This window comes from Salvelinus namaycush, chromosome 31, assembly GCF_016432855.1.
Source record: "Salvelinus namaycush isolate Seneca chromosome 31, SaNama_1.0, whole genome shotgun sequence".
Taxonomy (NCBI): domain Eukaryota; kingdom Metazoa; phylum Chordata; class Actinopteri; order Salmoniformes; family Salmonidae; genus Salvelinus; species Salvelinus namaycush.
In genome coordinates this window covers 204,691-218,216 of record NC_052337.1, presented here as the reverse complement: position 1 = coordinate 218,216, position 13,526 = coordinate 204,691, and the positions used below count along the sequence as shown (strand labels likewise).

The 13,526-nt window shown below is 50.7% G+C and overlaps 1 protein-coding gene across 1 annotated transcript in view; it reads left to right on the top strand.

Moving 5' to 3' along the window:
- The window catches only part of LOC120026068 (methyl-CpG-binding domain protein 2-like), a 28,907-nt gene that overhangs the window by 14,112 nt on the left and 1,269 nt on the right, over window positions 1-13,526 (top strand). The window lies entirely within an intron of this gene.

Here is a 13,526-nt window from a genome sequence, read left to right as displayed (position 1 = left end):
GTCCCCTATACATATCGACCTCCATCACTCCAGTATCCCTGTCCCCTATACATATCGACCTCCATCACTCCAGTATCCCTGTCCCCTATACATATCTACCTCCATCACTCCAGTATCCCTGTATCCTTCCCCCTATACATATCTACCTCCATCACTCCAGTATCCCTGTCCCCTATACATATCTACCTCCATCACTCCAGTATCCCTGTCCCCTATACATATCTACCTCCATCACTCCAGTATCCCTGTCCCCTATACATATCTACCTCCATCACTCCAGTATCCCTGGCCCCTATACATATCTACCTCCATCACTCCAGTATCCCTGTCCCCTATACATATATACCTCCATCACTCAAGTATCCCTGTCCCCTATACATATCTACCTCCATCACTCCAGTATCCCTGTCCCCTATACATATCTACCTCTACCACTCCAGTATCCCTGTCCCCTATACATATCTACCTCCATCACTCCAGTATCCCTGTCCCCTATACATATCTACCTCCATCACTCCAGTATCCCTGTCCCCTATACATATCTACCTCAATCACTCCAGTATCCCTGTCTCCTTTCCTATACATATCTACCTCCATCACTCCAGTATCCCTGTCCCCTTCCCCCTATACATATCTACCTCTACCACTCCAGTATCCCTGTCCCCTATACATATCTACCTCTTTTACTCCAGTATCCCTGTCCCCTATACATATCTACCTCCATCACTCCAGTATCCCTGTCCCCTATACATATCTACCTCCATCACTCCAGTATCCCTGTCTCCTTACCCATATATACCTCCATCACTCCAGTATCCCTGTCCCCTATACATATCTACCTCCATCACTCCAGTATCCCTGTCTCCTTACCCATATATACCTCCATCACTCCAGTATCCCTGTCCCCTATACATATCTACCTGGTATTGGATCTGACTCTTTAATGTTTCCTGAATATAGTCTGCTTACTTACTTTATTGTGTATTTCATATTCTTATTTCTCGTGTGGTTTTCTGTTGGGTTTTGAGTTTTCAATAAAGGCATGTATTTGTGCATCTGACATTAAAACTTGGATCTTTTGACCCGAGCCAAGTAGTGCTAGAGTGCCATGGTGGAAGAAGCAGGTGATTGGTGGGAATGGAAGCCGTGGACAAGGAAAGGCAACGTGGACTTGGCTAGTAGGAAATGTGATCACTTCAGTGGAATTAATAGACCAATTTACACCAGAATGATCATTCTCTTCAACATGTTTTACTGAACGTCTGTCTCTGTCTGTCTGTCTGTCTCTCTCTGTCTCTCTCTCTGTCTCTCTCTCTGTCTCTCTCTGTCTCTCTCTGTCTCTCTCTCTCTCTCTTCAGTGAGTTCTGTGAGAATAGAGCAAATGAGGGCCTATAAAATACCATCTGGTTATTGGTTTGATGTCCCTGAATTCCAGCTGTAATGAAAAGTTGCCTCCAGGCCGTGTGGAGTTTAACTTGTGTTTAATAGCGTTAGCAAGCATGGACATTTCTGCCTGCGTTCATGAATGGAGTATGAAAAGCTACATTTTTAGAATTATGGAATCAGATCTCTCTGTCTTATTTCACATTCATTATAAACTCCTGTCTGATAGTTCCAGGTATAACCTGTTTCTATCAGGGTCGTCACCAACACCTGCGTGTCTGAGAGAGCAGCGTTCAGAGTCTGCTACGTCACAGCGTGGGGATGAGAATAATTAATTATTACGTGGATGTTCATGCCTACGCCAAGTTTTTACCTCCCTACTGAACACACCTGAGAGACGTCTGTCCGCCTGCCTGTCTCTCCGTCCGTCTGTCTGTCCGGAGAGGGGGAGGAGCATACCATGAGAGAGTGCCCCCTGACCTTCGCTGGCAAGCAAACGCCCCTTCACTGCCACCCGCTGCTCTCCAAACCACACACACAGCCATCGCCAGACAGACAGGCAGACGTACACATGGGGAAACTTCATGAAAAGCTCTCTCTCTACTCTCAGTTTTGCTTGAGCTGGTGTCTACACCAAGATATAAACCAGGGGGAAGCCAGGGGGAACTACAGAGATTAGCCTATAAGTCACTGCCACCCCCCTCACTCCCTCTACCACGGTTCTCTACTCTCTCACTCCCTCTATCACGGTCATCTACTCTCTCACTCCCTCTATCACGGTTCTCTAGTCTCTCACTCCCTCTATCACGGTCATCTACTCTCACTCCCTCTACCACGGTTCTCTACTCTCTCACTCCCTCTATCACGGTCATCTACTCTCTCACTCCCTCTATCACGGTTCTCTACTCTCTCACTCCCTCTACCACGGTTCTCTAGTCTCTCACTCCCTCTACCACGGTTCTCTACTCTCTCACTCCCTCTACCACGGTTCTCTACTCTCTCACTCCCTCTACCACGGTTCTCTACTCTCTCACTCCCTCTACCACGGTTCTCTAGTCTCTCACTCCCTCTACCACGGTTCTCTACTCTCTCACTCCCTCTACCACGGTTCTCTACTCTCTCACTCCCTCTACCACGGTTCTCTAGTCTCTCACTCCCTCTACCACGGTTCTCTAGTCTCTCACTCCCTCTACCACGGTTCTCTAGTCTCTCACTCCCTCTACCACGGTTCTCTAGTCTCTCACTCCCTCTACCACGGTTCTCTAGTCTCTCACTCCCTCTACCACGGTTCTCTAGTCTCTCACTCCCTCTACCACGGTTCTCTAGTCTCTCACTCCCTCTACCACGGTTCTCTAGTCTCTCACTCCCTCTACCACGGTTCTCTAGTCTCTCACTCCCTCTACCACGGTTCTCTAGTCTCTCACTCCCTCTACCACGGTTCTCTAGTCTCTCACTCCCTCTACCACGGTTCTCTAGTCTCTCACTCCCTCTACCACGGTTCTCTAGTCTCTCACTCCCTCTAGCACGGTTCTCTAGTCTCTCACTCCCTCTACCACGGTTCTCTAGTCTCTCACTCCCTCTAGCACGGTTCTCTAGTCTCTCACTCCCTCTAGCACGGTTCTCTAGTCTCTCACTCCCTCTACCACGGTTCTCTAGTCTCTCACTCCCTCTACCACGGTTCTCTAGTCTCTCACTCCCTCTACCACGGTTCTCTAGTCTCTCACTCCCTCTACCACGGTTCTCTAGTCTCTCACTCCCTCTACCACGGTTCTCTAGTCTCTCACTCCCTCTACCACGGTTCTCTAGTCTCTCACTCCCTCTACCACGGTTCTCTAGTCTCTCACTCCCTCTACCACGGTTCTCTAGTCTCTCACTCCCTCTACCACGGTTCTCTAGTCTCTCACTCCCTCTACCACGGTTCTCTAGTCTCTCACTCCCTCTACCACGGTTCTCTAGTCTCTCACTCCCTCTACCACGGTTCTCTACTATCTCACTCCCTCTACCACGGTTCTCTAGTCTCTCACTCCCTCTACCACGGTTCTCTACTCTCTCACTCCCTCTATCACGGTCATCTACTCTCTCACTCCCTCTACCACGGTTCTCTACTCTCTCACTCCCTCTACCACGGTTCTCTACTCTCTCACTCCCTCTATCACGGTCATCTACTCTCTCACTCCCTCTACCACGGTTCTCTAGTCTCTCACTCCCTCTACCACGGTTCTCTACTCTCTCACTCCCTCTACCACGGTTCTCTAGTCTCTCACTCCCTCTACCACGGTTCTCTAGTCTCTCACTCCCTCTACCACGGTTCTCTAGTCTCTCACTCCCTCTACCACGGTTCTCTAGTCTCTCACTCCCTCTACCACGGTTCTCTAGTCTCTCACTCCCTCTACCACGGTTCTCTACTCTCTCACTCCCTCTACCACGGTTCTCTACTCTCTCACTCCCTCTACCACGGTTCTCTACCCTCTCACTCCCTCTACCACGGTTCTCTAGTCTCTCACTCCCTCTACCACGGTTCTCTAGTCTCTCACTCCCTCTACCACGGTTCTCTAGTCTCTCACTCCCTCTACCACGGTTCTCTAGTCTCTCACTCCCTCTACCACGGTTCTCTACTCTCTCACTCCCTCTACCACGGTTCTCTACTCTCTCACTCCCTCTACCACGGTTCTCTAGTCTCTCACTCCCTCTACCACGGTTCTCTACTCTCTCACTCCCTCTACCACGGTTCTCTAGTCTCTCACTCCCTCTACCACGGTTCTCTACTCTCTCACTCCCTCTACCACGGTTCTCTAGTCTCTCACTCCCTCTACCACGGTTCTCTACTCTCTCACTCCCTCTACCACGGTTCTCTAGTCTCTCACTCCCTCTACCACGGTTCTCTAGTCTCTCACTCCCTCTACCACGGTTCTCTAGTCTCTCACTCCCTCTACCACGGTTCTCTAGTCTCTCACTCCCTCTACCACGGTTCTCTAGTCTCTCACTCCCTCTACCACGGTTCTCTAGTCTCTCACTCCCTCTACCACGGTTCTCTAGTCTCTCACTCCCTCTACCACGGTTCTCTACTCTCTCACTCCCTCTACCACGGTTCTCTACTATCTCACTCCCTCTACCACGGTTCTCTAGTCTCTCACTCCCTCTACCACGGTTCTCTACTCTCTCACTCCCTCTACCACGGTCATCTACTCTCTCACTCCCTCTACCACGGTTCTCTAGTCTCTCACTCCCTCTACCACGGTTCTCTACTCTCTCACTCCCTCTACCACGGTTCTCTAGTCTCTCACTCCCTCTACCACGGTTCTCTAGTCTCTCACTCCCTCTACCACGGTTCTCTAGTCTCTCACTCCCTCTACCACGGTTCTCTAGTCTCTCACTCCCTCTACCACGGTTCTCTAGTCTCTCACTCCCTCTACCACGGTTCTCTAGTCTCTCACTCCCTCTACCACGGTTCTCTACTCTCTCACTCCCTCTACCACGGTTCTCTACTCTCTCACTCCCTCTACCACGGTTCTCTACTCTCTCACTCCCTCTACCACGGTTCTCTACCCTCTCACTCCCTCTACCACGGTTCTCTAGTCTCTCACTCCCTCTACCACGGTTCTCTAGTCTCTCACTCCCTCTACCACGGTTCTCTAGTCTCTCACTCCCTCTACCACGGTTCTCTAGTCTCTCACTCCCTCTACCACGGTTCTCTACTCTCTCACTCCCTCTACCACGGTTCTCTACTCTCTCACTCCCTCTACCACGGTTCTCTACTCTCTCACTCCCTCTACCACGGTTCTCTAGTCTCTCACTCCCTCTACCACGGTTCTCTAGTCTCTCACTCCCTCTACCACGGTTCTCTAGTCTCTCACTCCCTCTACCACGGTTCTCTACTCTCTCACTCCCTCTACCACGGTTCTCTACTCTCTCACTCCCTCTACCACGGTTCTCTAGTCTCTCACTCCCTCTACCACGGTTCTCTAGTCTCTCACTCCCTCTACCACGGTTCTCTAGTCTCTCACTCCCTCTACCACGGTTCTCTAGTCTCTCACTCCCTCTACCACGGTTCTCTAGTCTCTCACTCCCTCTACCACGGTTCTCTAGTCTCTCACTCCCTCTACCACGGTTCTCTAGTCTCTCACTCCCTCTACCACGGTTCTCTAGTCTCTCACTCCCTCTACCACGGTTCTCTAGTCTCTCACTCCCTCTACCACGGTTCTCTAGTCTCTCACTCCCTCTACCACGGTTCTCTAGTCTCTCACTCCCTCTACCACGGTTCTCTAGTCTCTCACTCCCTCTACCACGGTTCTCTAGTCTCTCACTCCCTCTACCACGGTTCTCTAGTCTCTCACTCCCTCTACCACGGTTCTCTAGTCTCTCACTCCCTCTACCACGGTTCTCTAGTCTCTCACTCCCTCTACCACGGTTCTCTAGTCTCTCACTCCCTCTACCACGGTTCTCTAGTCTCTCACTCCCTCTACCACGGTTCTCTAGTCTCTCACTCCCTCTACCACGGTTCTCTAGTCTCTCACTCCCTCTACCACGGTTCTCTAGTCTCTCACTCCCTCTACCACGGTTCTCTAGTCTCTCACTCCCTCTACCACGGTTCTCTAGTCTCTCACTCCCTCTACCACGGTTCTCTAGTCTCTCACTCCCTCTACCACGGTTCTCTAGTCTCTCACTCCCTCTACCACGGTTCTCTAGTCTCTCACTCCCTCTACCACGGTTCTCTAGTCTCTCACTCCCTCTACCACGGTTCTCTACTCTCTCACTCCCTCTACCACGGTTCTCTACTCTCTCACTCCCTCTATCACGGTCATCTACTCTCTCACTCCCTCTATCACGGTTCTCTACTATCTCACTCCCTCTACCACGGTTCTCTAGTCTCTCACTCCCTCTACCACGGTTCTCTAGTCTCTCACTCCCTCTACCACGGTTCTCTAGTCTCTCACTCCCTCTACCACGGTTCTCTAGTCTCTCACTCCCTCTACCACGGTTCTCTAGTCTCTCACTCCCTCTACCACGGTTCTCTACTCTCTCACTCCCTCTACCACGGTTCTCTAGTCTCTCACTCCCTCTACTACGGCCATCTACTCTCTCACTCCCTCTACCACGGCCATCTACTATCTCACTCCCTCTACCACGGTTCTCTACTATCTCACTCCCTCTACCACGGTTCTCTACTATCTCACTCCCTCTACCACGGTTCTCTAGTCTCTCACTCCCTCTACCACGGTTCTCTAGTCTCTCACTCCCTCTACCACGGTTCTCTAGTCTCTCACTCCCTCTACCACGGTTCTCTAGTCTCTCACTCCCTCTACCACGGTTCTCTAGTCTCTCACTCCCTCTACCACGGTTCTCTAGTCTCTCACTCCCTCTACCACGGTTCTCTAGTCTCTCACTCCCTCTACCACGGTTCTCTAGTCTCTCACTCCCTCTACCACGGTCATCTACTCTCTCACTCCCTCTACCACGGTCATCTACTCTCACTCCCTCTATCACGGTCCTCTACTATCTCACTCCCTCTACCACGGTTCTCTAGTCTCTCACTCCCTCTACCACGGTTCTCTAGTCTCTCACTCCCTCTACCACGGTTCTCTAGTCTCTCACTCCCTCTACCACGGTTCTCTAGTCTCTCACTCCCTCTACCACGGTTCTCTAGTCTCTCACTCCCTCTACCACGGTTCTCTACTCTCTCACTCCCTCTACCACGGTTCTCTAGTCTCTCACTCCCTCTACTACGGCCATCTACTCTCTCACTCCCTCTACTACGGCCATCTACTATCTCACTCCCTCTACCACGGTTCTCTACTATCTCACTCCCTCTACCACGGTTCTCTACTATCTCACTCCCTCTACCACGGTTCTCTACTATCTCACTCCCTCTACCACGGTTCTCTAGTCTCTCACTCCCTCTACCACGGTTCTCTACTCTCTCACTCCCTCTACCACGGTTCTCTAGTCTCTCACTCCCTCTACCACGGTTCTCTAGTCTCTCACTCCCTCTACCACGGTTCTCTAGTCTCTCACTCCCTCTACCACGGTTCTCTAGTCTCTCACTCCCTCTACCACGGTTCTCTAGTCTCTCACTCCCTCTACCACGGTCATCTACTCTCTCACTCCCTCTACCACGGTCATCTACTCTCACTCCCTCTATCACGGTCCTCTACTATCTCACTCCCTCTACCACGGTTCTCTAGTCTCTCACTCCCTCTACCACGGTTCTCTAGTCTCTCACTCCCTCTACCACGGTTCTCTAGTCTCTCACTCCCTCTACCACGGTTCTCTAGTCTCTCACTCCCTCTACCACGGTTCTCTAGTCTCTCACTCCCTCTACCACGGTTCTCTAGTCTCTCACTCCCTCTACCACGGTTCTCTAGTCTCTCACTCCCTCTACCACGGTTCTCTACTCTCTCACTCCCTCTACCACGGCCATCTACTATCTCACTCCCTCTACCACGGTTCTCTAGTCTCTCACTCCCTCTACCACGGTTCTCTAGTCTCTCACTCCCTCTACCACGGTTCTCTAGTCTCTCACTCCCTCTACCACGGTTCTCTAGTCTCTCACTCCCTCTACCACGGTTCTCTAGTCTCTCACTCCCTCTACCACGGTTCTCTAGTCTCTCACTCCCTCTACCACGGTTCTCTAGTCTCTCACTCCCTCTACCACGGTTCTCTAGTCTCTCACTCCCTCTACCACGGTTCTCTAGTCTCTCACTCCCTCTACCACGGTTCTCTAGTCTCTCACTCCCTCTACCACGGTTCTCTAGTCTCTCACTCCCTCTACCACGGTTCTCTAGTCTCTCACTCCCTCTACCACGGTTCTCTAGTCTCTCACTCCCTCTACCACGGTCATCTAGTCTCTCACTCCCTCTACCACGGTTCTCTAGTCTCTCACTCCCTCTACCACGGTTCTCTAGTCTCTCACTCCCTCTATCACGGTTCTCTACTCTCTCACTCCCTCTACCACGGTTCTCTAGTCTCTCACTCCCTCTACCACGGTTCTCTAGTCTCTCACTCCCTCTACCACGGTTCTCTAGTCTCTCACTCCCTCTACCACGGTTCTCTACTCTCTCACTCCCTCTACCACGGTTCTCTACTCTCTCACTCCCTCTACCACGGTTCTCTAGTCTCTCACTCCCTCTACCACGGTTCTCTAGTCTCTCACTCCCTCTACCACGGTTCTCTAGTCTCTCACTCCCTCTACCACGGTTCTCTAGTCTCTCACTCCCTCTACCACGGTTCTCTAGTCTCTCACTCCCTCTACCACGGTTCTCTAGTCTCTCACTCCCTCTACCACGGTTCTCTAGTCTCTCACTCCCTCTACCACGGTTCTCTAGTCTCTCACTCCCTCTACCACGGTTCTCTAGTCTCTCACTCCCTCTACCACGGTTCTCTAGTCTCTCACTCCCTCTACCACGGTTCTCTAGTCTCTCACTCCCTCTACCACGGTTCTCTAGTCTCTCACTCCCTCTACCACGGTTCTCTACTCCTCTCTTCCCCTTATTTTTCACAACCACTTTGCTGTGTAACTTTACTGCTGCACATGCAAATTAGCATGATAGCTAAGCTAACTATGGGGGAAATATAGCCTACATGTTTAGAACGATAGCTGACATTTCACAGGGCAGTCTAGAAAGTTGACAGAGTTTGGTATCTTGCTTCATAAGCCTTCTTTGTTTGATTGAGCATGACTTCACTATTAGTTTCTCTAGTCCTCTCTGCACGAAGAACAGCTAACCACTGTGGAATTCCACACCCTCAAACCCTCTCACCAGTGATCTGTGTGGTAGAGCCAGCCAGTCAGAGTGGGCTGGGTTGTGTTTGTCTCGGTTCTCTCTGAAAAGGCGTTGTGTGTGTGTCTCTGGTTCGGCTTTGACTCATCGCTCAGTCATGTAGCGGCCTAGCTCCTAGTCACCTACCCACTCGCTCCTGAGACGTTTAAGGTCACACAAACACACACTCATCTGTGTCCTTCCGACCGCCGGTCACAGATCGACGTGCATAGCGATGAGTCACAGAGCTGGTCACAGAGCTAGGCGCTCGCTCGTCTGCACATGAGATGAGTTAGGCCGAGGTGGAGACTGAGCTAAACGGAGAGGCAGTGGTGGTCAGACGACCTCACGGATGGTTTTCAACGGTCTTTCGGTTAAGTGAGGGTCTGAGTCACACAACGTCACGGTTTTATGCTTTGGACCTCGATGACGGACGGCTGAAACCCTGTAGAATCGTCAGAATACAACATAGAAAATGTCAGCCGATGTTCTAGTCAGAGGCTCTTGTTTGAAGATGAGTGTTTTCCTTCTTGTTGTTGCTGGTTCTGGGTTTACAGTGACCATCTGTGTGTTGTCTACTGTGTGAGCCAGCTGTTTAAAAGGACTCTATTGTAGGCCTTGGTCTGAAGAGGAAATGCTTTTTTCTATATTGACCAACCTGCCCGGGTTAAGGATGTGATCACATCCATTCTCTCTCTCTCAACACTGACTGAGTTTATCCTCAGGAAATAACCCCAGACATCCCAGTCACCCTGGCCGTCCGTCCAGTCACCCTGGCCGTCCGTCCAGTCACCCTCACCCTGACCGTCCGTCCAGTCACCCTCACCCTGACCGTCCGTCCAGTCACCCTCACCCTGACCGTCCGTCCAGTCACCCTCACCCTGGCCGTCCGTCCAGTCACCCTGACCGTCCGTCCAGTCACCCTGACCGTCCGTCCAGTCACCCTGCCCCTCCGTCCAGTCACCCTGGCCGTCCGTCCAGTCACCCTGGCCGTCCGTCCAGTCACCCTGGCCGTCCGTCCAGTCATTCTCACCCTGGCCGTCCGTCCAGTCACCCTGGCCGTCCGTCCAGTCACTCTCACCCTGGCCGTCCGTCCAGTCACCCTCACTCTGGCCGTCCGTCCAGTCACCCTCACCCTGGCCGTCCGTGTGAGGAGTCTGGTGTGAGGAGGAAGCTAGCCCCTGGTCCAGCCTGGTCTGGTGTGAGGAGGAAGCTAGCCCCTGGTCCAGCCTGGTCTGGTGTGAGGAGGAAGCTAGCCCCTGGTCCAGCCTGGTCTGGTGTGAGGAGGAAGCTATCCTCTGGTCCAGCCTGGTCTGGTGTGAGGAGGAAGCTAGCCCCTGGTCCAGCCTGGTCTGGTGTGAGGAGGAAGCTATCCTCTGGTCCAGCCTGGTCTGGTGTGAGGAGGAAGCTAGCCCCTGGTCCAGCCTGGTCTGGTGTGAGGAGGAAGCTAGCCCCTGGTCCAGCCTGGTCTGGTGTGAGGAGGAAGCTAGCCCCTGGTCCAGCCTGGTCTGGTGTGAGGAGGAAGCTATCCTCTGGTCCAGCCTGGTCTGGTGTGAGGAGGAAGCTAGCCCCTGGTCCAGCCTGGTCTGGTGTGAGGAGGAAGCTATCCTCTGGTCCAGCCTGGTCTGGTGTGAGGAGGAAGCTATCCTCTGGTCCAGCCTGGTCTGGTGTGAGGAGGAAGCTAGCCCCTGAGTTCCTCCATGCTGTAATGCAGCTGATGTGTTTCTATAACAACAGTTCTTGCTCCTCTAACCACCCTGTTGACCACAAGCAGGAAATCAGGAGGCAAATCTAATCTCAACTACTCAGTGCCATGGATGCTTGCTGTCTAACGCGCATGGATATCTTTTTCTCTGGCCTGAAGGCGTCTGTGGTGCTGACAAGAACAGGGTCGGTCATGTTCAGCACAAAATGCTCTGAAATGGAACGAGAAGGCACACTATCTGACCTGGTTCAGTAAGAACGGCTTGTTTTCTGTTTTGCTACGGTATGCCCTAATGAACACGACCCAGGAGAAGGAGATGGGAGGAATTGTCTGCCTGATGGGTTTGGCCAAGGGTTATGTTTCTGGGTTGTGATGCAATTGATCCTCTTGCCACATAAGATGGTCCTTTCTGCTGCCTTTAAACGTTTCCTCCAACCTGAGAACTAGTCAAGGGTTTCTTATGTTGACAGCCCCACTGCCATGACATAATGAGACTGGCAGCTCTGCTATTAATATAGCCCCCCACTACATGACATAATGAGACTGGCAGCTCTGCTAGTAATACAGCCCCCCACTACCATGACATAATGAGACTGGCAGCTCTGCTATTAATACAGCCCCACTGCCATGACATAATGAGACTGGCAGCTCTGCTATTAATACAGCCCCACTGCCATGACATGAGACTGGCAGCTCTGCTATTAATACAGCCCTACTACCATGACATAATGACACTGGCAGCTCTGCTATTAATATAGCCCCCCACTACCATGACATAATGAGACTGGCAGCTCTGCTATTAATACAGCCCCACTACCATGAAATAATGAGACTGGCAGCTCTGCTATTAATACAGCCCCACTACCATGACATAATGAGACTGGCAGCTCTGCTATTAATACAGCCCCACTACCATGACATAATGAGACTGGCAGCCCTGCTATTAATACAGCCCCACTACCATGACATAATGAGACTGGCAGCTCTGCTATTAATACAGCCCCACTGCCATGACATGAGACTGGCAGCTCTGCTATTAATACAGCCCTACTACCATGACATAATGACACTGGCAGCTCTGCTATTAATATAGCCCCCCACTACCATGACATAATGAGACTGGCAGCTCTGCTATTAATACAGCCCACTACCATGAAATAATGAGACTGGCAGCTCTGCTATTAATACAGCTTGGGGCCCCCACCACCCCATAGGCTTTCCAGAGTAACCTTTTGTCATGAGGTATTAGGTGTAAATATCTGTCTGTGTTGGACATGGTTCAGTAGGACGTTTTATTCATCTGAGGCTCAGACGCACATCAGAGATCCACCAGCAACCTCATCAGATTACATTCACGCTCCCGTTTAACAAATTATTTTCATTGTGGATGGAAGGGATTTTCTCTTTTCTCACCGGGATGGGAGTGATATTACATGGAAATGGAATGGAAGAGGTGGGTGTTATTGTAAAGCTTGAATGTTGATTTATAGATTACTGTCAAGGGGACAGTTGGGAATTATGATTCCCTCCTCACAGTTATGTGTTTTGAACAGAGCTCACGTTTGTTTTGTTTTTCCTTCAGACATGAGATGATATATTTTACATCTGTCATAATGGAACAATAAAACACTAGGTGGATAATGCATTATGGCTTAATTCTGAACGTTCGGGAAAAAAAGAGCCATGGAATGAAAGGGATATTGGGAGAGAGACAAAGAGAGAGAGAGAGAGAGAGAGAGAGAGAGAGAGAGAGAGAGAGAGAGAGAGAGAGAGAGAGAGAGAGAGAGAGAGAGAAATAGAGAGAGTAATACACCCCCCAGCATCACCTTACAATACACCATCCAGCATCACATTACAATACACCCTCCAGCATCACATTACAATACACCCCCCAGCATCACCTTACAATACACCATCCAGCATCACATTGCAATACACCATCCAGCATCACATTACAATACACCATCCAGCATCACCTTACAATACACCCTCCAGCATCACATTACAATACACCATCCAGCATCACATTACAATACACCATCCAGCATCACATTATAATACACCATCCAGCATCACATTACAATGCACCATCCAGCATCACATTACAATACACCATCCAGCATCACATTACAATACACCCTCCAGCATCACATTGCAATACACCATCCAGCATCACATTACAATACACCCTCCAGCATCACATTGCAATACACCCTCCAGCATCACATTACAATACACCATCCAGCATCACATTACAATACACCATCCAGCATCACATTACAATACACCATCCAGCATCACATTACAATACACCATCCAGCATCACATTACAATACACCATCCAGCATCACATTACAATACACCATCCAGCATCACATTACAATACACCCTCCAGCATCACATTACAATACACCATCCAGCATCACATTACAATGCACCATCCAGCATCACATTACAATACACCATCCAGCATCACCTTACAATACACCATACAGCATCACATTGTTGGGTTGGTCAAGGAGGAATATCTAGGAATATGATGCTTGGTTGGGTTGGTCAAGGAGGAATATCTAGGAATACGATGCTTGGTTGGGTTGGTCAAGGAGGAATATCTAGGAATACGATGCTTGGTTGGGTTGGTCAAGGAGGAATATCTAGGAATACGATGCTTGGTTGGGTTG